The sequence below is a fragment of the Rhinatrema bivittatum genome, chromosome 1 (genome assembly GCF_901001135.1).
Source record: "Rhinatrema bivittatum chromosome 1, aRhiBiv1.1, whole genome shotgun sequence".
Classification (NCBI taxonomy): domain Eukaryota; kingdom Metazoa; phylum Chordata; class Amphibia; order Gymnophiona; family Rhinatrematidae; genus Rhinatrema; species Rhinatrema bivittatum.
Genome location: NC_042615.1, coordinates 273,814,918 through 273,840,764, shown reverse-complemented (window position 1 = coordinate 273,840,764; position 25,847 = coordinate 273,814,918). Strand labels below are relative to the sequence as shown.

The 25,847-nt window shown below is 44.6% G+C and overlaps 1 protein-coding gene and 1 long non-coding RNA gene across 2 annotated transcripts in view; one reads left to right on the top strand and one right to left on the bottom strand.

The window, feature by feature from the left end:
- Nucleotides 1–25,847, top strand: part of CPXM1 (carboxypeptidase X, M14 family member 1) — a 186,056-nt gene that overhangs the window by 159,869 nt on the left and 340 nt on the right. The gene's annotated exons all lie outside the window — the stretch shown is intronic.
- On the bottom strand, nt 4,046–25,229 carry LOC115087573. The gene is made up of 3 exons (XR_003855543.1): nt 25,174–25,229; nt 24,652–24,697; nt 4,046–4,124 (listed from the first exon to the last, which is right to left on the bottom strand). It is a non-coding gene; the product is annotated as an uncharacterized LOC115087573 (long non-coding RNA).

Below are 25,847 nucleotides of genomic sequence, written 5' to 3'. Positions count from 1 at the left end.
ATATCAATAGCTTACTGAACCAGCCGCTGTTTGATTTTAGCATGCCATTTAGTGACTCATCCCCAAAATAGGATTTAAAAAATGCTGGCATTCTTGCGTCCTTGCTAGTCAAGTGACAGTGTAATCAAATAATAATAAACTTTTGGAATTTTACCTTCTGAATGTTTGTACAGTTATCTGTGTTAAATTTTGTGAGCGCATTGTTCAGGTACATGGCTCTTCTAAATCCCCTCATTTAAATCACTCTTTATGTTGTTGCCTTCCTCCGTGACACTGCTGAGGACTCTCACACTGAAATTTGCTCTTTCCTGTGCACTCCAACATGCTACAAGCTCAGATTTTAAGGCCCCCTAGGATAAAATATAGAACTGATCTTGGTCCATCTCCTGCTCTCCAAGCATACAATGTAATTAAGTAGTTAAAAGAAGACATGGCCGAGTTCAACCCTGTTCCTCAGCTAACCATGTTTGGTGTAATTGCATGTTTATGGTCCAGGGAAAGGTAGAAGACCCTGAGGAACTTCATCCAATTGTCTTTCAAGTAACAAAACTTCTTTCTGATCAAGCAACAGATCAAAAGGGTGGATAAGAACTATAAGGCCTAGTTAGTCTACCTAGGATTGCCAATTGGCTTCACTTTTCCAGGACTGGTTTTATCCCACTGCATGTTCAGTTGTTCTGATTCGAAAACAGCAGATTTGCACATCCATGCATGCAGTGGGGTAAAACCTGGCCTAGCTAAATTTATCCTTACAAAATGGAGTCAGCTGGCAACCCCAAGCCTAAGTTTGCTTCCTGGTAGTGCCATAGACCCCAGCTGATATCTGGCTTTCTCTTTACTCCTTTGCAACTTGGGATCATCTATGCTTATCTCAGGCTTTCTTAAATTATGTTGCTGTTTTTATCTCCATCGCCTCCACTGGGAGGCTATACCATGCGATCGCTCTCCTTTCTGGGAAGAAGTACTTTCAGAAGTTACACCTGATTCTATGCTTTTGAAGCCTCATATTGTGACCTCTTTTTCTAATCTAGACAAATGGAAGAAATCCTTAGATCTACAACTATCAATTGGAATTCCACTGAATCAAATATTCAAGGGCAGAGGTGGTGTTAGCCATGGGCACACGTGGCCTGTGCCCTGAGTCCCCAGAGCCGCCTTTAAACTTTTTAATGCAGCTTCTTCCATCTTTTTAACCCCTCACCTTCCTACTCCTTGCAACTTTCAGAAACTTGTAACTGGCTGCTCCTCCTGCAGTGTCGGCGCCTTGCTGATTTCTTTGCACCAGCACAGTTCGATGACAAGATGTTTGAACTATGCCGGACTCCATAGACACACAGCTCCGTGGTTCAAGCATCTTGTCACTGAACCGTGCCTACACAAAGGAAGCAGCATGGTGCTGGCACCATAGAAGGAGTAGCAGCCGGTTAGAAGCTTCTGTAAGGGGCAAAGGGCAGGGAGGTGAGGGGGATAAAGGCGTGGGCAGCCACTTAAAAAAATTCCAGGGGACTTAGGGGACCCCCAGGTTTGGTGGGGGCGAGGGGATGAAGAGTGAGGATACCCAGATTAAGGGGAGGGGAAGAATTGAATAGGGAGAGAGCGTGAGGACACCTAGATTGGGAGAAGGGGGGAGCCCAGAGGATGAAGAGGACACCCAGATTTATTGAAGAGGAAGAGAGAATGGGGTCTTCCAGATTGTGGAGAGGGGAAGTAAAGACACAGGAATAGGGCAAGGAAACAGCAAGGCCTGCCAGATTGTGGGGGGGGGGGGGGAGGGAGTGGAGGCTGCTTGTGGTGGAGAGAGTGGAGACTCAAATGTGTAGACAGAGCAGGCACTCAGAGAATGAGCAAAGGAAAAGCAGGGACTTGGTGGATGGCAATTGGGTGTGGGCATGAGTGAGGGTGTAATTAGATGGGTTGGTAATTATGGGATGGGACTGTGGTTGTAAGATAGCAGGTATCTGAAGTGTGGGGAAAGGTTAGGATATGGTGTGCAGGAGCTAGAGGGCTGCAGAGGGGGTAAGAGTCAGTGGAAAGGGGATGGGATGAGGGTGGGTGGAAATGGGGCTAGGATCATTGAGTAGGGATTGTCTTTTTGTGTTTGTACAGCACTGAGTATGTCATGTAGCGCTATAGAAATGTTAAGTAGTAGTAGAGGAGAATACTACATAGAGGGTTAGAAAGAGAAGCAGGAGATGAGTGACAAGGAACTGGGGCTAGCGAGGAAATAAAACTGAGGCAGAGGAAAGTATTCAAGGGCTGGGAGAAATGAGTACAGAGAGTGGAAACAGGAGACTATGGAGTGGGTAAAAGAAGGGGCAAAGGGAAGGGAAAGGTGTGAAACAGGGGGACTAAGGAGGGAGTGAGCAAGGAGATGGGCTGGGAAGGGGTTGAGATTGGGAGATTGTACATGAGAGGTGAAAAGAAAGAGATTGAAGATTGATGAAAGACGGAGGCAAGAGGACAGAAGTGGATAAAGGGGCAAAAAGAGAAACAAAGAAAAAAGATCAAAGGGAAAGATCAATGTCAAACAGAGGAAAGACAGGCAGGCACTGACAAAGATAGGAGAGAAAAAAATACAAATGGACATGAGACACTGGAAAAGGAGTTAGAAGACAGACAGTGGAACTTAGACTGGGACCAATAAGATTAGAAAATTAAAATGTCGACAGGAAAGGTCGAAAAAAAAAGTTTTATTTTCAGTTTAGGGATTGGAATATGTCAGCTTTTGGATTGTGTATTTCTGATATATTTGTATTTTGCTCAGTACAAGAGGAAATGCATTTCTGCTTCTATTTCTCCAATGTTTCGCTGCTGCAGCCTTTGTGAGGTTTCCATTTCAGTTTTTGTCTGTACATTTCGAATTTGTGGTTACTTATTCTGTATTTGGTGAGGACGGTCTGTCACATAGATGATAATTCCATTAAGTATGTAATTTCCATGTAGGAATTATAGCAGTCCAACTTATTTTGTTTTTCTAGTATGAAGTGTATTGCTGTTCAAAGGCCTGTTGTATTTTCAGTGCTACTTTTTCAAGGGTAGCAGTTAATATGTTATGGTATGGCAGGTTTGCACTATAGGATCTGTGTGCATTCTTTGCAAGGTTTTGTATTACTTCACAATGTTCTTGGCAGCAGAGGGAGTTTGTGTTGCAGTTACTGAGATGCAATCAGAATAGTTTTGTATGGTGAGTAGCAAGGGAAAATGTCACAGTTCTGCTTTGCACCCATAATCGGAGCTTTTGTGGGTACAGGGTAAGTTTACAGAATTCGAGGTGCAGGGTGTATATTTCGATTCTGTCCCATCTGTATAAACCACTCTCACTTAGAAGACTTGATTGAATGATGCTATAGAATTATTTTAATGGTAGTTTTACTGGGTGATTAAAACTGGCCTGGGTTTCTTTGTTGGAAAGGAAGACCTTTTCTGACTAGAGGTGCCACTCACGTTCACACCCAGCATCTCCTGACAATGGCGCAAAACAGTTGCTGCAGTGCCTCCTAATTTATGTAATGGGGTGTTCTCTCTCTACATGGACAGAACTTGGTAAGAGGCAGGTTTGGTGGAATCCATGGGATCCCCGCTAGGACCAACCTAACAGAGCAGTTCTCCAATCACAGCTCATGTAGGATTACTCCTTGATGACAGCTGCACAGGAATGCAAGACAAAGATCATTTAAAGTTTCAGATTTCAAACTATGTGTTTTTACAGGATTGCTCTTGGTTGTAACTGTTGAATTGTTTAACAGAATCTTGGGGGGAGGGGGGAGTAGCTTACTGACCCATGCCCCGAATTGTTTATATACCTAGCAACACTTCTGTTCAAGGCCCTCCATTTCCTACAGCAGCTTAGCTGTAGGTTTTGTGGCAAGAGCTTGACATTTCTGTGGTACAATTTAGATGCTGCAGTGATTCTGCAACACTTTAGCAGAAGTATTCAATTAGTTTGCATGCATAGAAAGACTACTGTACAAAACAAATTATTTTGTATACATTTTTATTTAAAGAAAATTTCCTTTTTTTTTTTGTTGGATGATGTTTTGTTCTTCTTTCCTTCTTTCTTCTGTACCTTCTCCTCCTTTCTCACTCCAGGTGTAATCTCTCCAGATGAGTTAGTCTTCTACATACTATGACAGAAATGAGCCTCACTCGCAAAACAGGGCATAATGAATGCAACATTTACTGCTAGTGCTCTTCTTAATACTTGCATTGTACCAAAGGCTGCCCCCTTCTGGAGTTCATAGAATGTAATGTGATTAGAAAATATATAAAGTGCACCTAGAAGTTCTTTTTAATCAGATCAGTAGTGTCCAATACAATTGGGGGAAATTCTGTATCTTTCTGCCACATTTTATTGATCTCCAATTACAACTGTTGGCTCTTGATTATCTTCTCTCGCTCTATGTGTTGCACATAATAGTTGCTTGGTACTAACACTTCTACTAGTAATGACATTCTTGGGTTTTTCTCCATTACAACTCCTCCCATATCTTCTCTCCCCGTTCCCCTCTCCCATATCTCCTGCCTCTCCAACTATCCCATCCCAACATGCCACCTTCCTGCCCCTTCGCCAGAGGATATGGTTAAGGCAGTTATCGTAGCTGGGTTTAAAGGTTTGGATAAGTTCCTGTAGGAGAAGTCCATAAATTGCTATTAATCAAATTGACCTAGGAAATAGCCACTGCTTATTAGTAGCATTAGTAGCATGGGATTTACTTACTGTTTGGGTATTTGTAGGTACATATAACCTGAAATAGCCACTGTTGAAAACAGGATGGATGGCTTCATGGACCTTTGGTCTGATCCAGTATGGCAACTTCTTATGTTCTTACCACCAAATCAGCCACAGATCCTGGGGTTATTCTTGTTTTGGAGAGGAAACATCACATTCAAAGCCATGTGAAGGCTTTCAGGCAAAATATCACTCTACAGGAAAGTAATTATTCCTGGGATAATTCTGTATCACTGCACAATGCAAAATTTGGTATAATGTACAGACTTCCATCACAGACAGAAAAAATGGATAAAAATTTAATGGAGGATATTCACAAAATTACTAAGAAAGGGGATCTGCTACTGGCAGGGGATTTCAATCTGCCAGATGTTGACTGGCACATCCCAGCTACAGTGTCGTCTAGAAGCAGGGAGATCCTGGATTCACTGCAAGGAGAAATGGTCTTTCAACTTTTAACAGAACCCACACAGGAGGGGGTGATACTGGACCTAGCGCTTACCAATAGGGATAGCATCGCTGATGTTGTAGTGGATGATTTGATGATCCGATGATCACTAGATGGTGTGGTTCAGTATTAAGAGCGTTAAGAGATGAAGATTCATTCAAAGGTGAGGATCCTAGATGTCAGGAAAAGTAATTTTGTTAAAATGGAGGAGTCTCTTGAGCATTCATTAGCTAAATGGAAAAATCTAGGGGAAGTAGAAGAGCAGTGGGCAAAACTAAAAGGAGATATTATAAGAGCAGCAACCCTTTTGTTAGGAAAGTAAAAAAATGAAAAGAGGAAAAAGCTGCTCTTGTTTTTTGAAGAAGTAGCTGAAAAGGTAAAGGAGAAAAGGTCAGCATTCATACACAAGGGATCGCAAAAAGAGGAAGACAGGCAATAAGGAAAAGCTACGAAAAGCTGGGAAAGTGGTCAGAAATGCAAAAATTCAAGAAGAAAAATAGCAAATATGGTGAGACGAGAATATTTTAGATATATTATTGATAAATGAAAGTGCAAAAGGGGCATTGTAAGACTCAAAGCCAGTTAGTCAGATGCCTGTGGTAATGAAATTAATGGAACTGCTGCTAAAACAGAGGATAGTGCAGTTATGGAGTCCAAGATCTGGGGCAGCTTGGATTTACTGAAGGTAGAACCTTATCAGACAAATCTGATCAATTTCTTTGACTGGGAGACCAGACAGTTGGATCAAGAGAGATCGCTAAATGTAGTGTATTTGGATATCAGTAAGGCCTTTGACATGGTTACACATAGGCAGCATAAATAAACTGAGGACCCTTGGTATGGGCCCTAGAGTAACTGACTGGGTTAGAAACTGGTTGAATGTGAGGTGAGAAAGGGCAGTGATAAATGGAGTTCACTCCGAGGAGGGGTTGTTAACTAGCAGTGTGACTCAGGGACTGGTCTTTGTATCAGTTCTTTTCAATATTTTCGGGAGCAACACAGCAGCAGGATTGTCAGAAAAGAACATAAGAAATTTCCATGCTGGGTCAGACCAAGGGTCCATCAAGCCCAGCATCCTGTTTCCAACAGAGGCCAAACCAGGCCACAAGAACCTGGCAATTATCCAAACACTAAGAATATCCCATGCTACTGATGAAATTAATAGCAGTGGCTATTCCCTAAGTCAATAGGGATTAATAGCCGTTAATGGTTTACTTTGTTGCTGATTATACCAAAAGCTGCAACCGGATAGACAGCCAGGAAGGTGTGGAAAACATAAGCTAAGATTTAATACTAAAAAATGCAAAAACCCAAGGGAGAGATATAATATTGGATGTGAAATTCTTCTAAGCACAAAAGAAGACCTGAATTTGGGAGTGATTGTACCTGATGATTTTAAAGTAGCCAAACACGTGGATACAGCAAAATTAAAAGCTAGAAAGATGCTTGGCTGCATAGGGAGAGGAATGGTTAGCAGAAAAAGGGAGGTTATATTGCTACTTTATAGGTTCCTGGTGAGACCTCATTTAGAATACTGTGTACAATTCTGAAAATTGTACCTTCAAAAGGATATAAACTGGTTGGAGTTAGTCCAGAGAGTGGCTTTTAAAATGGTCAGTGGTTTACTTTCTAAAGCAGAGGGGGACAGACATAAAGATCTAAACATGTATAACCTCAAGGAAAGGCAAGATAGGGAAGAAATGTAGAGACATTTAAATATCTCCAAGGTTTCCATTCACAGGAAGCAAGCCTCTTTCACCTGAAAGGAGGCTCTAGAATGAGGGGTCATGGAATAAGGGTGAAAGTGTATTCTCAGGAATAATCATAGGAAATATTTCTTCACAGAGGGTAGTGGATGCATGGAACAGCCTCCCAGTGGAGGTAGTGGAGACAAAAATGGCATCTGAATTCAACAAAGTATGGGATAAACACAGGGTACATTTGAGAGTGATAGCAATTGTAAAACTAAATTAGTTGGGCAGATGGGTAGACTAGGTAGGCCAGATGTTTTTATGATGTCACATTTATGTGAAATTGAGAGCTGGGACCTGAAACCTGAGGGAAGGGCTATGCCTTGTAATGTATTTCTACAATATCCCTGGGGAAATTCTGCAGTGCATTTTAAATGATTACTCAAAAAGTGACTATATTGTGTTATTTTGATAAATGTATGTAGAATTTTTAAATATTGACAGGAATTTCAGCAAGCTCTGCGTACCCAAACTGGAAAGCACTGTACACTTTTTAGCTATTCACATTGGTAAAAATGTTTAGACTTTAGTTTGCTGGCCCTTTCTGCCTTACAGGTGGATACAGTACTGTTAGCCCCCGTTTGGACACACGTTTTCGACACGCTAGCTTTACCCCTTATTCAGTAAAGAGTCGAAAACGCGCGTCCAATCCCCCCGAAACTAATAGCGCCCGCAACATGCAAATGCATGTTGATGACCCTATTAGTTATTCCCGCACGATTCAGTAAGTAAAATGTGCAGCCAAGCCACACATTTTACTTTCAGAAATTAGCGCCTACCCAAAGGTAGGCGTTAATTTCTCCGGGCACTGGGAAAGTGCACAGAAAAGCAGTAAAAACTGCTTTTCTGTGCACCCTCCGACTTAATATCATGGCGATATTAAGTCGGAGGTCCCAAAAGTAAAATAATTTAAAAATTTAAAAATAAAAAATTTAAAATCGGCCGGCGGCTCGAAAACCGGACACTCAATTTTGCCGGCGTCCGAACCCATGGCTGTCAGCAGGTTTGAGAACTGATGCCGGCAAAATTGAGCGTCGGCTGTCAAACTCGGTGACAGCAGCCACTCTTGTCAAAACAAGAAGCGCTAGGGACACGCTTTTTACCGCGGGCCCTTATTTAAATACTGAATCGCGTGCACAGGAGAGTTACCTGTGCGCGCGCCGGGAGAGCGGGCTCCCGAGATTTACTGAATCGGCCTGTCAAAGCGGTAGTCCAAGGCCTTGGTGTTTCTCATCATTTCTTTGATAATGCTTAGATGTTTGGAATAGGGCCAGTGTTAGGGAGATCGGAGCCCTGGGAAGAAACTTTGGATGGGAGCCTCAAACCCCGCCCTCCTTTTCCTAATCCTGGCCTGGAAAAAGAAACTAACGAAAACAAATCTCCCAAGCCGGGTTCACAACGCGCCATTTATGACTTGCGATTCTTAGCAACCCTACTTTTCCACTCCAAACTGCACATACAAACTTTGCATAAATAACAGGATAGAAAGAGCTTACGGGGTGTTTGTTCTACCCAAATGAATAACAATAAAAAAACAAAACCCCACACACACTACACAAAATAACGCAACCGAACACTTTGACCTCCACTTTTTTCCCGGTCCTGAGACGCAGAGGTGCGCGCGCTGACCGTCAGACGCCGGGATCCAATCAGAGCCAACCTAGTCTCCTCCCCCTCTCCGCTTATTGGTGGAGGAAGGCTGGTGCGGAGAGCCTGCGAGACGTGGGAGGGTCAGTTTGTTGGGAGGTGGTGTGTGCGCGCGCACCTGGGGAGCGGCGTAGGTTGCTGGCCCGCGTGGAAGGTCGGTGCTACTCACATCCGCCTCCCAAGGTAGGATGCGGCCTTAAGACCCCGTGCGTGAGAGCTCAGCGGCCGGGCACCGCGTCCATACTGGTTTTTTTGCCTCCGCCCAGTCCCCATAGGCAGATTATTGCCTCACTAGCGGTGTTAGGTAAAAGCTGATGCAGGAAGGTTTTTCCCTGTAGAACGTTAGAGGCACATTACTGATTCTGGCCTATTGCGACTCTTAAAGCCGGGGATCGGCTCAGCCTCTCATTGATACCCTGTAGCTCTTTGTTGCTGTGCATGATGCCACCCCAGTTGCTTTTCTTTGTCTCTGATACTATAAATAGCCCTCGCAAACTTCTCCCCTCGTTTCCATGTGTTTGAGGATTTATTTTTTTTTATTTACATCAGAAAATGCATTCCTTTTCACCTTTTCTAAGGTGATTATTATTTGTAGAACGCTGGCATATGCAGCAATTTCCAAAGAACCATGGGGAGCAATTTTCAAAATGCCTACAGAAGTGTAAAATCTGCCAGTACTTTTGACCTGTGTTTTCAAAATATACTTGTGTCCTGGATTGGCTATTGTCCGAGGCAAGGTGCTGAGCTCAATAAATCTTTATTCTGACACAGCATGGAACCACTTGTTTTTATGCATTTGCACCCCTGTACTTGGGAGTTTCTCAACGCTGCAAAAATTGGGGCCGATGCAAAATGATCGCGTTGAAAGCAGGCCCCCGAGTGTTCAACACCCACTTTCCTAGTGTTCCCACAGGCAGCCATGCAATATTCAAATTAGGGGTTGTGTTGTCAAGGCGGTGTTAAGGTCGATTGTGCACTTCTAGCACCTCCTTAATAGCAGCGATCGGCCATCCGCTGGTTAGGAAAACGGACGCCAAATTTATCGGCGTCTTTTTTTATAATCGGCACACAGCCAGGGGTTCAGGAAATGAAGACTAGTTAACTGTGCGTCCCTTTCCTGAACCTGATCGTCGGTACTTTTTTTTTTTTTTACTTTTCTAAGGATTTTGTCCCTCCTACTTAATATCGCAACGATATTAAGTAGGAGGATGTACAGAAAATCAATTTTTCTGCTTTTCTGTACAACTTTTGAGAGCACTCAGCAGGTGTTAATTTCTGAGCGCAAAAAATGTGCGTGTTTTTTTAAAACAGTGAGGGCATAAGAAGTTGCCATACTGGGTCAGACCAGGGGTCCATCAAATCCAGCATCCTGTTCCCAACAGTGGCCAACCAGGTTGCAATCATGTGGCAAGTACCCAGACAAATAGATCCCATGTTATTATTTCCTAAGTCAACTTAATTAGCAGCAGTTTATGGACTTCTCCTCTAGGAACTTATTCAAATCTTTTTTAAACCCAGCTACACTAACTAACCACACCCTCTGGTAATGAATTGAGTGTATTGAGTGAAAAATAATTGAGTGTATTGAGTGAAAAATAATTTCTCCAATTTGTTTTAAATGTGCTACTTCCTAACATCATGGAGTGCCCTCTAGATTTTCTATTATCTGAAAGAATAAATAACCAATTCACATTTACCTGTTCTAGTCCTCTCATGATTTTATATATGTCTATCATATCCCCCTTCAACCATCTTTTCTCCAAGCTGAACAGCCTAACCTCTTTAGCCTTACCTAAGAGGGGAGCCATTGCATCCTCTTCATTATTTTGGTTGTTCTTCTCTGTACCTTCTCTAGTCCAACTATATCTATTTTGAGATGCGGCATCCAGAATTACACACAGTACTCAAGGTGTGGGTCTCACCATGGAGTGATACAGAGGCATTATGACAGTCTCTGTTTTATTCACCATTCCCTTCCTAATAATTCCTAACATTCTATTTGCTTTTTTGATCTCCTCAGCACACTGAGCTGACAATTTCAATGCATTATCAACTATGAACCCTAGATCTTTTTCATGGGTGGCAACTCCTAATATGGAACCTAAATTCGTGTAACTACAGCATGGGTTATTTTTCCCTATATGCATCACCTTGCACTTGTCCACATTAATTTCATCTGTCATGTGTACTCCCAATCTTCTAGTCTCCCAAGATCCTCCTGCAATTTATCACAATTCGCATGTGATTTAATTACTCTGAATAATTGTCATCTGCAGATTTGATCACCTCACTTGTATCCCTTTCCAGATCATTTATAAATATATTGACAAGCACTGGTCCAAGTACAGATCCCTGAAGCACTCCACTGTTTACCTTTTTTCACTGAGAAAACTGACCATTTTCCTAGCATGTAGCTGATGGACTCAGGACCAATGGGTATAGTGTACTCCTGACAGCAGTTGGAGATGAATCAGATTTCAATCTGACGTCAGCCCTAGTACTTATACCCCTGCAGGAAGTGCAGCTCTTCATTATTTTCCGTCTCCATAGCAGTTAGGGACTCTATGCACGCTCGCACAGCGTGAGAGTAATTTTACCAAAGAAAACCAAAATAAGAAGAAATCTTACCTCTACAGATGAGCCCAGCTCTCCTGCGGTGACACCCATTGGGTCCCTCCCCAGTTGAGAATTCCCGAGGTGATTTCCGTGATCCCTCGGAGGGAAGCCCCGGTCCAGCGGCCGACCCTCGGCGGGGACCTAGCCCCCAACATCGGGTGAGGCTGAGAGGCAGCGAGTGCAACCTGGAGCGCGGCGGTGAAGGCATTTTCCCTCTCCCCCCGCAGCCAGAGACCGCCTGGAACGAGACCGGGAAGCACCGAGACAAGGTAAGGTAGAAATCTATTTAAAAGTCTCTGGTCTCCGAAGCTCGAGGAGCTGCACAGGTCGCCAGCTGGGACCAGTGCCACCGGGTTGATCTGCCCTAGCAGGGCTAGACCCCAGTCAGATCCGAGGGTCCTCCCACGTGGAGACCCTCCGAGGTGGTCGCCGTCACCATTTTGCTCTGTTCGCCGCCCTGTCCGCCGTTCTGATCCGTGCGCACAGAGGCGAGCCATGCGCACAGATACCTTGTTGAGCACAAGCGATGCGCATAGCCATGCGCTTACTGTGCCGGGCGTATAACTCGACCTGTGCGCACAACAGCGCACATCTCCCTGAGCGCGCACAACTGTATTTTACGCGAACAAACCATGGCACCACCGGAAAAGAAATTCAAAGCTCAGGGCCTTTGCCCAGCATGCCACATTAGAGCTGCACAGCATGAGGAGGCCACGGCCCTGTGTAGACAGTGCGAAGAGGCCGTAAGGGATCCAACTCAAGGCCCTCCCCAGCCGGTACCGGACTCCAGCCTCTCGAGCAGGACGCCTGACCTAGCATCGCACAGTGGGACCCCCCCTCAAACGGGGCTCCCCAGGGACAAGCCGCCCCTTAATCTGGACCCAGCATATATCTCCTGGGTGGAATTCTTCAAATTTCTGCATACCTTCGTCCACATGCAACCGGGGCCTCCTATAATGCGGCCACAGGCTCCATGAGAGGACCTCAACATACCGGGACCCTCTATGCCCAGGGGAGTGATCCCACCGCCCAGAAGCCCCACCTTCGGGGACATGGACAACTCAAATGAGGATTCAGAACACCTGGAGGAAGGGGAACTCCCTCCGGGGACAAAGCCCCACCGAACCATGAGACGCTTCTTCACCAAGGACGAGCTTCCAGACATGGTCACACACAGCTTAAAAGAGCTTGCTATCCCGGGCACAAGTGCCTTAGGGGAACCTAAGATGAACCCACTATTAGAGGGACTCCGTCAGACCTCCCGCCATTTCCCACTATTACAAGCCATCCAGCAACTAATTGACCTGGAATGGGATGCCCCAGAAACTACATTCAAAGGGGGCCGGGCTCTAGCAGCCATGTACCCTCTGGACCCAGCCGCCAAAGATCTCCTGGCATGTCCGAAAGTGGATGTCATGGTCTGCGCGGTCTCGAAGCGCACTACTATCCTGGTGGAGGGAGGAGCAGCACTCAAGGATGATCAAGGCAGACGTCTGGAATCTATCCTCAAACAGTCCTTTGATGTCTCCGCTATGTCTTTACAGATCACAGCCTGCTGTGCTGTGGTGACACATGCCTGCTTAGCACAGACCAGGAACAACACTCCTGGGGAGGCCCTGGAACCAACAGTATCATTCCTCGCGGACGCCGCTTCTGATCTAGTATGCACAGCAGCCAGAAGACAAATCTGATCTGGTACGCCTGATCTGGTACGCCTGGCAGCCAGAAGACAAATCTGGCTCCGAAACTGGTCGGCCAACGCATCCTCCAAAACGAGACTCACGAGGATGCCTTTCAAGGGAACACTCCTGTTCAGAAGCGAACTAGAGAAAATAGCCTTGGAGGCTATAACACCGGTGCCTCCACAACAAATAAATACTGGACATTATTCCCTCTATTTTATTGTCCCCAAGAAAGAAAGAACGTTCAGACCCATCCTGGACCTCAAGGCGGTCAACCGTCACCTGAAGATTTCTCGCTTCCGCATGGAAACTCTACGCTCTGTAATAAGGGCGATACAACCGGGAGAGTTCCTTACATCCCTGGATCTGTCGGAAGCCTACCTACACATTCCGATCCATCAAGAGCATCAGCGTTTTCTACGTTTCTCGATCCTGGACCGTCAATACCAGCTCCGGGCACTACCTTTCGGGTTAGCCACTGCACCCTGGACTTTCACCAAGATCATAGTGGTGGTGGCAGCAACACTGAGGAAGGAAGGAATCCCTGTGCACCCTTATCTAGACCAGTGGTCCCCAACCATTTTTGCACCAGGGACCGGCTTCAAGCAAGACCATTTTTCCATGGCCCGGCAGGGGCTGGGCTTTGGTCATATGGGGGCGGGGTTATGGATGGTGTTGGATTTTAGTGCATACTTATTTAATTATGACATTTATAAATCCTGCACCTCCAGTTTTCTAACTCTGTGCATCCACTGAAATTCCCCCAAACAATGGAGCTTGGATGTTTCCCCTTACAGCTCATCATACTAAAGATGTTTTCAAATTCTGGTGTCACCTCACAGTAACAGCAGCACAAACACCTTCCACTGCCAGACACATTGTGAACTAACACAAAACCCCACAAAAAAAGACACTCAAAATCTATACTGCAATCCCATCGTAACATAACAGTAATAACACCAAGGACTCAAACAACAATAACCCTACCTGTGAAAAAGCAAGGGTAAATATTACACTGGGTCCTAGAATACCAATACACCACCTACTGAGGAAACAAAACAAACCCGATTGCTATAGGATCCCTATGCTAGCAGAATTTCTCATCATGGTCACACACACACACAGAGCAGAGACAGACCCTCACCAAATACAGAATCTACTAGATAAATGAAGCTTGACTGACGTGCCGCAAATGCGCAGTAGAGAGCAGCTCTACCCCGCATGCGCGGGCGAGCACGTAGGTCAGAGCTTGCCTGAAACAAAAATGGCGCTGGGAGGAGCAGTAGCGGAGGCGAAGAGCGGTAGCAGCACACGCGAGGGAGGGAGGGACCTCCCCCAGAGATCTTCCGTTTGTGCCATCCAAAGGGGTTGTGAATGAGCTGAGAGAGGGGGAATGACTGGGGGGAGGAGGCAGTGACTGAGGGGAGGGGGGGAGGGAGGAGGGGGTGACTGAGGGGGAGGGAGGAGGGAGTGACTGAGGGGAGGGAGGAGAGAGGGAAGGGAGGGGAGGGGGAAGGTGAGAGGGAGGGAGACTAGAGGGGGGAGGGAGAATTGAGGGGGAGGGAGGGGGAAGGAAATGGACTGAAAAATTTTTTTTTAATGTAGCCCGTTGTTATGGGCTTAACAGCTAGTACAAAATAAAGGAGCACAAATTAGAAAAAACTGAAATGGAAACCCCAAGAAGCCAGACTCTGTGTATTAACAATGGAAAAACAGAACCACCGTTCCTCATAAAATAATAAAATCAAGAAACACAAAGTATCAGTTATAATAGTAAAACCATACTAATAAAAGAATATTTTAAAACTACTGATAAATAGAATTTCTATTAATTAAAATCATATACATTTTTTTACAATTTCCCAAACACCAATAAAATATTTCAAAACAGCACATATATCAAATAACACCCAATAATTAAAACTAATAAGGATTTTAAAAAGCCCCTGCTGTCCATACATGGGAGCTCTTGATTTCCAGTCACCCTGATATTGTCGAGGATTAGGAGGTTATCCTCTCTCTCACACACATACTCACATGTCCATTCTCTCTCACACATACACTGTCACATACATACACATTCATGCTCTTATCCCCAGCCATAACCTCTCGCTCTCACAGACACTGACACACTCTCGGGTGCATTTTAAAAAACAACGTGCGCGCATACTTTTGTTCGTGCACCAGGCGCAAACAAAAGTACGCCGGATTTTATAAGATACGCGCGTATCTTATAAAATCCGGGGTCGGCGCACACAAGGGGTGCACATTTGTGCAACTTGCGCGCGCCGAGCCCTGCGCGCGCTGCCCATTCCCTCCAAGGCCGCTCCGAAATCGGAGCGGCCTCAGAGGGAACTTTCCTTCTGCCTCCCCCCAGCCCTACCTAAATCCCCCTACTAACTTTTATCCGTGAAGTTAGGCCTGCCTCTGGGCAGTCGTAACTTACGCGTGCCGGCTGTCTGCTGCTGCGGCAGGCCCCGACACAGGCCACTGTGCCCCCGGACCGCCTCCACACCCCCGAACACGCCCCCAAGCCGACGCCACGCCCCTGACCGCCCCTTTTTGCAAGCCCCGGGACTTACGCACGTCCCGGGGCTTGTGCGCGCCGCCGAGCCTATGCAAAATAGGCTCGGCGCTCGCAGGGGGGGGTTTAAGGGTTACGCGCAGCATAACTTATGAGCATAACCCTTTTAAAATCCGGCCCTCAGGCTGTAAGATACTCTCTCCCCCTCCACACCCCCCCCCCCCCCCCCACACACACACACTCTTACTCCCCTGGATTTTCTCATACACACTCATGCTCTCACTCTCACTGCTCCCTCATGACCTCAGAGCCTCTCTCATTCCTCTGCTGCCACTGTCACTGCTGCCATGTGGCTATTGGGGAGGTGCTGATTGCTGCTACTGGCACTGAAGCCCATTCTGCTGCCTCCTCTGTGCAGGCCCCGTGGGTTTCCACTTCCTCCATGTTGATCTCGTACATTATGAGATCCGCATAGAGAAAGTGCTACTCTTACACATTCCCAACGATTACATGTGCCAATCAGTAAAAAGTAATTTTTTTTTTTTTTTTTACATCTGCTGTCTGATCTTAATTTTCTAATTGGTTGGTCACAGGCTTTTTTTCCCCCACCTTCCCTTTCTTATTTTTTTGCCAATTCCTTTTATATTGCCTTTTTTTCTATTTCTTTTCTCTCCATCTTCTTCCCTCAAAGCACAGTCAGGTTCTCATTCTCACATGCTCTACAATCATTCATACACACAGGCTCTCTCTAACTCCCACATACTGACTTGCTCAAGCACAGGCTCTCACTGTCACATGCTGTCTCTCACACACACAGAGGCTCTCACATGCTGTCTCTGCAAACATTCAGGTCTTCACTCCCTCACACAGTCTCTCAACTCATCTCATACACGCACACATACACACTCTACAAACCCTCAGCCTCTCTCTCACCTCTGGGCATCCTCTTCACGGGCCGCTGCAGGATGGACTCTGCAGCAGCCCTGGTCTTCTCGGGCCGCGCTGCTCCTCTTCTGCACGCAGCTGATGCTCCTCTTCCTTCCTGCTTTTTCTTCCGGGGCTGTGCAGGCAGGAAGGAGGAGGAGCACCTGCACGTTTAGACATGACTGTTTTCTTCGGGCTGTGGTGACGTGAGTTCCACCATGGCCCTGCTGATCTTCTTGCTGTGTGTATCCGGCACACAGAATAGCAGTAGTTCACCGCTCAGCCGCGACATGCTAATTGACTTTTAGGGTCGTGCCTCCTCCCTTTTGGGTTGGAGGAGGCGGGTCTCCAGCCTCTCCCCGCAGCAGTGGCAGCCAATGAACGGCAGCCGGGGAGAGCAGCGCCGTGGACCGGCAAAAAACCTCCAACGGCCCAGTCCTGGTTCATGGACCGGTGGTTGGGGACCCCTGATCTAGACGATTGGCTGATCAGAGCGAAATCCCCAGAGGAAAGCCACCAGGCAACCAACAGAGTCAATACTCTACTGGAGAGCCTCGGGTGGGTGGTCAACACAAACAAGAGCTGCCTGCAGACCTCCTAATCTCTAGAATACTTGGGAGTCCGGTTCGACACCAAACAAGACAAGGTCATCCTGACACCAACAAGGAGATCAAAACTGATGACCCAGTTACGAACCCTGTTGAGCGAACTTTGCCCCACAGCATGGGATTACCTACAAGTCCTCTGCCTCATGGCATCCACACTGGAAGTAGTGCCATGAGCACGAGCTCACATGAGACCCCTACAACGCTCACTACTGTCACGATGGAATCCACTGTCCCATAACTACACCGTACGTCTTCAGCTCCCGGACAGAGTTCGGGCCCAACTATGATGGTGGCTACAAGAAGCCCATCTGAGCCAGGGAACGAGACTATCCTCACCAACCTGGATCCTACTCACCATGGATGCCAGCCTACGAGGATGGGGAACACACTGCTAGGAGCTAACCGCCCAAGGGCAATGGAACGAAGAAGAGTCGGGATGGAACATCAGTCGCCTAGAAGCCCGGGCAGTCAGACTAGCCTGCTTAAGGTTCGGTCACAGACTTCGAGACAAAGCAGTCAGAGTAATGACGAACAACGCCACAACAGTGGCCTACATCAACCGTTGGAGGAACCAGAAGCCAACAGGTGTCACGGGAAATAGACCTCCTAATGTCATGGGGGAGGTGAATCTTCAAGAGATCTCGGCCGTCCACATCATCGGGAAAGACAACATCACTGCGGGCTACCTTAGCAGAGACAGTCTAGATCCAGGAGAATGGAGGCTGTCGACCACAGCATTCCAATTGATAGTAAACCATTGGGGAACACTAACCATGGACCTCCTAGCAAACTGGCCCAACGCCCAAGTACCCAGTTTCTTCAGCCACAGGCGGAAACCCCATTCCCAGGGAATCAATACCCTGGAACAGACCTGGCCACAGGAAGCTCTATTATATGCCTTCCCACCGTGGCCCCTATTGGGTGCAGTCCTCCACAAGATAGAACACCACAGGGGACCATTACTTCTAGTGGCCCCGGACTGGCCAAGAAGACCGTGGTACGCTGACATGCGAAGACTGCTGACAGGGGGAGCCCCCTGCCGCTACCTCCACACAGAGACCTGCTCCAATAGGGACCGATCCTCCACGAGGATCCAGCTCGATTCTCTCTTACGGTCTGGCCATTGAGAGGAGCGGATACTCGGGGCAGTAATTGACACCTTAATCCGAGCACGCAAGTTCTCCACATCCCTAACATACATAAGGATTTGGAGAGTATTCGAAGCCTGGTGCGAGGACCGCGACATCATACCATGCTCAGTCAAAATTCCTGCGATTTTGGAATTCCTGCAGAACGGCCTACAGAAGGGATTGTCTCTCAACTCCATCAAAGTACAGGTGGCCGCATTGTCATGCTACGGAACCAAGAGCGAGAGCGGCAGCATAACCTCTCACCCGGATGTCTCCCGCTTTCTGAAAGGAGTCAAGCAGATCCGACCACCCCTGAAGTGGCCAGTGCCTCTTTGGAACCTCAACCTGGTCCTAGATTTCCTCCTTCAGACCTTTCCGCGGCCTGTCTCTCCAACTATTAACACTGAAGACAGCCTTCCTGCTGGCAGTCTGTTCGGCCCTTTGTATATCCGAGGTACAAGCACTGTCCTGCCGAGAGCTGTTCCTCAGACTCACCCCGGGAATCATCCAGTTACGCACAGTTCTGTCATTCCTCCCCAAAGTGGTGTCTCACTTCCATCTCAACCAAACCATCTCGCTTCCATCGCCAGATGAGCATAAGAATTCGGAAGAGGCTTGAAGTCTACGCCATCTCAATGTCAGCAGGCTCCTAGTCCGATATCTGGAAAGGTCGGAATCCGTACGAAAGACAGACCATCTATTCGTCCTTCACAGCGGGAAAAAGCAAGGGGAAGCTGCCTCGCGAGCAACCATAGCCCGCTGGATCAAAGATGTCATCAAGGCAGCCTACGTGGAAGCAGGCAAGCCACCGCTTTTACAAGTCAAGGACCATTCTACTAGAGCCCAGGCAGTGTCCTGGGCGGAAACCAAGATGCTGTCACCCGCCGAGATCTGCAAGGCGGCGACATGGTCCTCCTTCCACATCTTCTCCAGGGTTTACTGCCTGGATGTTCAGGCTCGGGAGGACACAGCATTTGCAAGAGCAGTACTAAGTGGGTCACGGGCAGCCTCCCACCCGGTTCGGGAGTAGCTTTTATACATCTCATTGGTCCTGAGTCCATCTGCTACACGCTAGGAAATGGAGAAATTACTTCCTTTTTTTTCAGATGGATCCTTTCAATTTTTTAAGGACTTTTTTGGGGGCAAATTTAGCCTCTTTCACCTCACCTTTTCTCCATGCCAGTAATCATTTGGCCTTCTTTCCACCTTTCTTAATGCATGGAATACATATGGACTGTGCATCTAAGATGGTATTTTTAAACACTGTCCAAGTCTGTTGTATACTTTTAACCTTTACAGCTGCACCTTTCAGTTTTTTCTGTTTTCCTCATTTTCTCAAAGTTTCCCTTTTGAAAGTTTAGTGTTAGAGCTGTAGATTTACATATTGTCCCCTTTCCAGTCATTAGTTTTAAATTTGAGCATGGTATGATCACTATTGCCAAGTGGCCCCACTACCATTACCTCTCTCACCAAATCCTGCATTCCACTAAGAATTAGATCTGGTCTTATCTTGAACCAATTGCTCCATGAAGCTGTCACCTATTTCATTCAGGAACTTTACCACTCTAGCAGGTCCTGATGTTACATTTACCCAGACAATCTTGGGATAATTGAAATCTTAATAGGTACAAAAGGGTAAGTATCAAGTCAATTTAAATAAAAATCCTAATATATGTATTTCAACAGAACTTTCTTTTATTATAAACAATTTATGGAATAATAACTTCATTACAATATTCAATCCAAGCTACATATACATTTCCTTACAAAAATATTCTTATGGTTGAAAAATAAAGCACATCATACAAAAATAAAATATAAAAAATACCCTATCCAATCACACATCCACATTCACACACCAAAAATAAAAACTATATAGTACAATATCAGTTCTCAATCTTCTCAGAAACCCTCTTTAAGGAAGTAATCATATTTCCATCCAACCCCTTAATACATCTCAAAAAAGGGGCATAGACCCTGCTCCAAATCGTACAATTTTATGTAAGGGATGACTCTAGGTGAGTCTATCATTTTTGTAAGGAGATGTATATATTGTTTTGATTGCATATTGTAATGAAGTTATTATTCCATAAATTGTTTATAATAAAAAAAAGTTCTGTTGAAATACATATATTAGGATTTTTTTAAAATTGACTTGATACATACCCTTTTGTACCTATTAAGATATTGTTATAGGGGAGTAGTTTGTTTATAGCCAATTGGGTTTTTTGGTAATTGAAATCTCCCATTATCTGCACTGCCAGATTGGTGGGCATAACTAAGCCAGTTGGGGTTAATTGAGCAAAGCTGAAAAACATCAGTCATCTGCTAGTTAAGCAGTCTATTGAAGAAAAGCAGGAACTGGGATGAATAAGCCAGCCAAATGGTGCCTCACCTGCACAGTCAGCATAGGTTTAATATGTGTGTTAATATTCATGAAAGACACCGGAGAATTTTAAGAAAACTTTTCATGAACCATGGCAGCTTTTAAGCAAACTCACAAAAATAATAGGTTTCACTGGTCAAAATCTTGTTTTTTTCAATTGTAACCACATAAATAGAAATGTAAATATGTTGTTTGTAGGGCCCACACTCACTGAGTTTGTATTTCAATCAAACTCAATCCGGTTATGGTCCATTTACTTTATTTAACTATTAACTCCTTTTTTTATAAGGTATATTTTTGTTTCAAAATTTTTCTTTAAACTGAACCAACTGAAGCTGACACATTTAACCCCACGTGACAGTATCTCATCGGGTAAATGGAGCAAATAGATAGATATTCCCTTATAAGTCATGAAACAAACTGCAGAGTAATGTTCCTCTAATACGGCAAACAGAACCACTTCAAAATCACACTCATCTGATGCAGCAAACAGTCCCGACACGATCGTGTTTCGGACCACTCTGTCCTGCCTCAGGGGAAGACGCTCATCAAAAAGCTGCACTCCATATCTCGTAGCGACTCCAGTCAAACGCTGTTCATTCTCCAGACATCTGTGGTGAACTCAACAGTTCCTTCTCTACGCGGTCTGTATTCAGACCCGCTCTTGATAAAAAAAACATGGCGGACCCCCCGGCTTTTTATCGTGAAACCGGAAATGCTTACATCACATCTCAGTCCTCAATTAGGTCGTGGTGCAGCGGGCTCACTCCACTAAATCTATCTCTACCCAGTCCTCCACTCAGTTTTAGCAAAGTGCACATGAATAATCAATGTAAAACTAAAAAATGAGCCCCTAAGCAACCAATTTACTGGATATGTGGAGAACAAATGCTTCTATACAATTTTTCAGAACAAAAAAAAAGGGGTTGAAACATACCAAAGCAATAAAGAAGAAGAAAAAGTCCTTACAGGCACAAAAAGGTCCCAACTAGGTTCGATTGTACCAATGAGAGCCAAAACAATTTTTGGTCTACAAGGACTTGAACTCCAGTCTCCTGTATACCAAGCAGAGATACTAACCACTTTGCTAAACTAAGACCTTTCTCTAAAACCTCAGTGGTGGCACATAAAAGGAATGTATAAATTTCATCTAAATTAGCGAGTACCAATTGATTTTCTCATTTAAGCCCAAAGGGCACACAGAGCCAAGTTTAAAAATCCAGAAATGTTCACGTCTGTTAAGCCGAGCTTGGATGTCTCCTCCTCTGTTGCTTATCCGAAATTTTTCCAAAACAGACCAATGTAAATCAAGAAAATTGTGCTTAACATCTAAACAGTGCTGGACAACGGGAGCTGTAAGTTTAGAAGTCTTGATACAGCTCCTATGTTCTATAAGTCTCGTACGAATTTTCCTCTTGGTACGTCCCACATAAATTTTGTTACAGGGGCACTGAATCACGTACACTACACAAGCAGAATCACAGTCAGTATGTACCACCTGATTCACCACAATATTGGTTCCAGGGCACATCCATTGATTACCTGTGATCAACAGGGGGCACATATCACATTTGCCACAAATTTGATGGCCGCCTACAGGTAAATCTTTGTGTGTGGAGTCAAACGCAGACCGCACTACCAAATCTCTAATGTTGGATGCCCGGGAAAAGGCAAATCTAGGAGTCTTCTGGAAAATCTTATGGAGGGACAGCACTTGCCAATGCGATCTTACAATATTAACCACCTCATTACTCAATGCAGAGAACCTCAGGACACGTCAAATTTTGAGAAAAAGGTTTTTGTTTGTATTGAAGGAGAAGGCCCCTGTTAGCAAACAAGGCACGCTTTTAAGATCTTTTAACTACAGACTTTGGGTAGGCTTTCTGAAGAAATCGTTCACAAAGATCTGCTGCTTGTTTCTGTAAATCAGCTTTGCTCGAGCAAATTCTTCGCATTCGTAAGAATTGCGATACAGGGAGACAGGCTTTAAGCTTTTTTGGGTGGTAGTTAGAGTACTGAAGAAAATGGTTGCAATCTGTTTCTTTTCTAAATAGCGTGGTGGCAATTCCACAGCCCTCTCGCTGAATCAAAATGTCCAGAAAAGCCACAGTATGCTGATGGTACTGGGCAGTGAATTGTAAATGAGGATTTTGCTCATTCAACCACTGTAGAAAAAGAAGAAGATCGTTTTTGGAAGCTGTCCAAATGCAAAGTACATCGTCAATGTACCGACGCCATAGCAAAATGTTGTTTTTAAACCACCTAGATGGATAAAGATGTAGATTTTCAAAGTTCGCCACATATAAATTGGCAATATTGGGGGCTACCATAGCCCCCATTGCTACCCCCTGGATTTGTAGAAAGAATACATTATCAAACTTAAAAAAGTTCTTGAACAGTAGCAATCTCATCAGCACTAGGAGGAAACTTGTGGGAACCCTATGAGGACGGGCCCGAGAATATAATAGGCGTTCAACCAACTCAAAAGCCTCATCCTGAGGAACATTGGTATACAAAGAAGCGACATCAAGGGTCACTAACCAACAGTCCTCTGGTAATGCTGGTAGATCTTGTAACAACCGCAATGCATGTGAGGTATCTTGTAAAAACAATGCTGCTTCTTGTACAATCAATGGATATGCCCTGGAATTAATATTGTGGTGAATCAGGTGGTACATACTGACTGTGATTCTGCTTGTGTAGTGTATGTGATTCAGTGCCCCTGTGACAAAATTTATGTGGGACGTACCAAGAGGAAAATTCGTACGAGACTTATAGAACATAGAAGCTGTATCAAGACTTCTAAACTTACAGCTCCCGTTGTCCAGCACTGTTTAGATGTTAAGCACAATTTTCTTGATTTACGTTGGTCTGTTTTGGAAAAATTTCGGATGAGCAACAGAGGAGGAGACATCCAAGCTCGGCTTAACAGACGTGAACGTTTCTGGATTTTTAAACTTGGCTCTGTGTGCCCTTTGGGCTTAAATGAGAAAATCAATTGGTACTCGCTAATTTAGATGAAATTTATACATTCCTTTTATGTGCCACCACTGAGGTTTTAGAGAAAGGTCTTAGTTTAGCACAGTGGTTAGTATCCCTGCTTGGTATACAGGAGACTGGAGTTCAAGTCCTTGTAGACCAAAAATTGTTTTGGCTCTCATTGGTACAATCGAACCTAGTTGGGACCTTTTTGTGCCTGTAAGGACTTTTTCTTCTTCTTTATTGCTTTGGTATGTTTCAACCCCTTTTTTTTGTTCTGAAAAATTGTATAGAAGCATTTGTTCTCCACATATCCAGTAAATTGGTTGCTTAGGGGCTCATTTTTTAGTTTTACATTGATCATTCATGTGCACTTTGCTAAAACTGAGTGGAGGACTGGGTAGAGATAGATTTAGTGGAGTGAGCCCGCTGCACCACGACCTAATTGAGGACTGAGATGTGATGTAAGCATTTCCGGTTTCACGATAAAAAGCCGGGGGGTCCGCCATGTTTTTTATCAAGAACGGGTCTGAATACAGACCGCGTAGAGAAGGAACTGTTGAGTTCACCACAGATGTCTGGAGAATGAACAGCGTTTGACTGGAGTCGCTATGAAGTATGGAGTGCTGCTTTTTGATGAGCGTCTTCCCCTGAGGCAGGACAGAGTGGTCCGAAACACGATCGTGTCGGGACTGTTTGCTGCATCAGATGAGTGTGATTTTGAAGTGGGACTGTTTGCCATATTAGAGGAACATTACTCTGCAGTTTGTTTCATGACTTATAAGGGAATATCTATCTATTTGCTCCATTTACCCGATGAGATACTGTCACGTGGGGTTAAGTGTGTCAGGTTCAGTTTTAAGAAAAATTTTGAAACATTAAAATATACCTTATAAAAAAAGGAGTTAATAATTAAATAAAGTAAATGGACCATAACTGGATTGAGTTTGATTGAAATACAAACTCAATGAGTGTGGGCCCTACAAATAACATATTTACATTTCTATTTATATGGTTACAATTGAAAAAAACAAAATTTTGACCAGTGAAACCTTTTTGTGAGTTGTTACACTTTGTGAGGGTTTCTTTAATACAGGAGTGTTTGGGCAGTTTTTTGTGATTTGAGATCAGCTTTTAAACAAAACCACCCATTTTAACAAAAACAACAACAAAAAAAACACCAAATATTTAAACTAAAGCTTTCACACTGAGTAAATTCCAACTTACCTGCAAGGTACCTTGAAGACCAAGTGTCGTTCCAAAGCAGAGAAGACTAAGGTTGGAAAGGGGACATTTTGTGAAGAAAGATTAAATGAGCAGTATTATGGCAGCAGCACAGGACAGTTTTCAGAAAAGGGAGTACAAAGTTAGCTTGCCAGTGGGGAAGTGATACGTTTGTTAGGCTCATACATTTGAAAATAAAAGCCTTGAGTTTCCTTTATCAGACAGTGTGAAAGTACCTAAGTTTGTCTTTGTCTTTGATGTTTTGTTTTGCTTTCTGGCTTCTTTTTGAACAGAGAGACATAGGGTTACATTTCTGGGAAATGTGCCAGAATCCAACAGACTACATTATGTAGTATGTTATTACTTATAAACCTCCTACAATGAAAAAAACACCACAAATTGCTATTTAATACAAAGAAATCTTTGAGGGGGAATAACGACATATAGAGCGGGAGAGAAAAAGTTATAGTGTATTTTACAAAGATTACAGGTTTTGAAATGAAGAGCAACGATAAATGTGCTCACCTAACAAAGAAAAAATGTAGCTCAGGGTAGCCAAGTCCAGATTTCAAGAGCCACAATCGGATCTGTTTTTTGGGTTATCTCTGATGAATATGCATGAAATAGATTTGCATGCATGCCACTATTGAATGCAGATATCTCATGCATATTCATTATGGGTATCCTGAAAACCAAGCCTGTTCATTGCTTTTGAGGACTGCAGTTGGCCAGCCTTGGCATAGCATGAGATGCGAATGGTAGGATATAAATCAGAAGTTTTCAGCCCAGTGTTTGAAACATATCCAGCAAGTCAGGTTTTCAGGATATCCACAATGAATATGCATGAGATGGATTTGCATACAAAAGAAGTGTATCCAAATCTCTCTCATACATATTCATTGCGGATATCCTGAAACCTGACAGGTTTGAGAAACACTGGTATGAGTGGACTCCTAAAAGGGAGAAATTCCAAATAATTAAACATCTGGCACACACAATGACAGGTCAGAGATGGGATCCTTGGGGCAAAGTTACAGAACAAAAACTGAAGACATTCGGGATTTTGCAGATGAAAGATGGATCTTGGCAAAAGCTGAAATGTTTCACATTTGGAGGTCAGAAACTACTTCTGGATGTTTTAGGAGCACGCCCTTTAATTTTTGCTATGGCAGTGCTTGTGAAATTCCACTCTACTGATA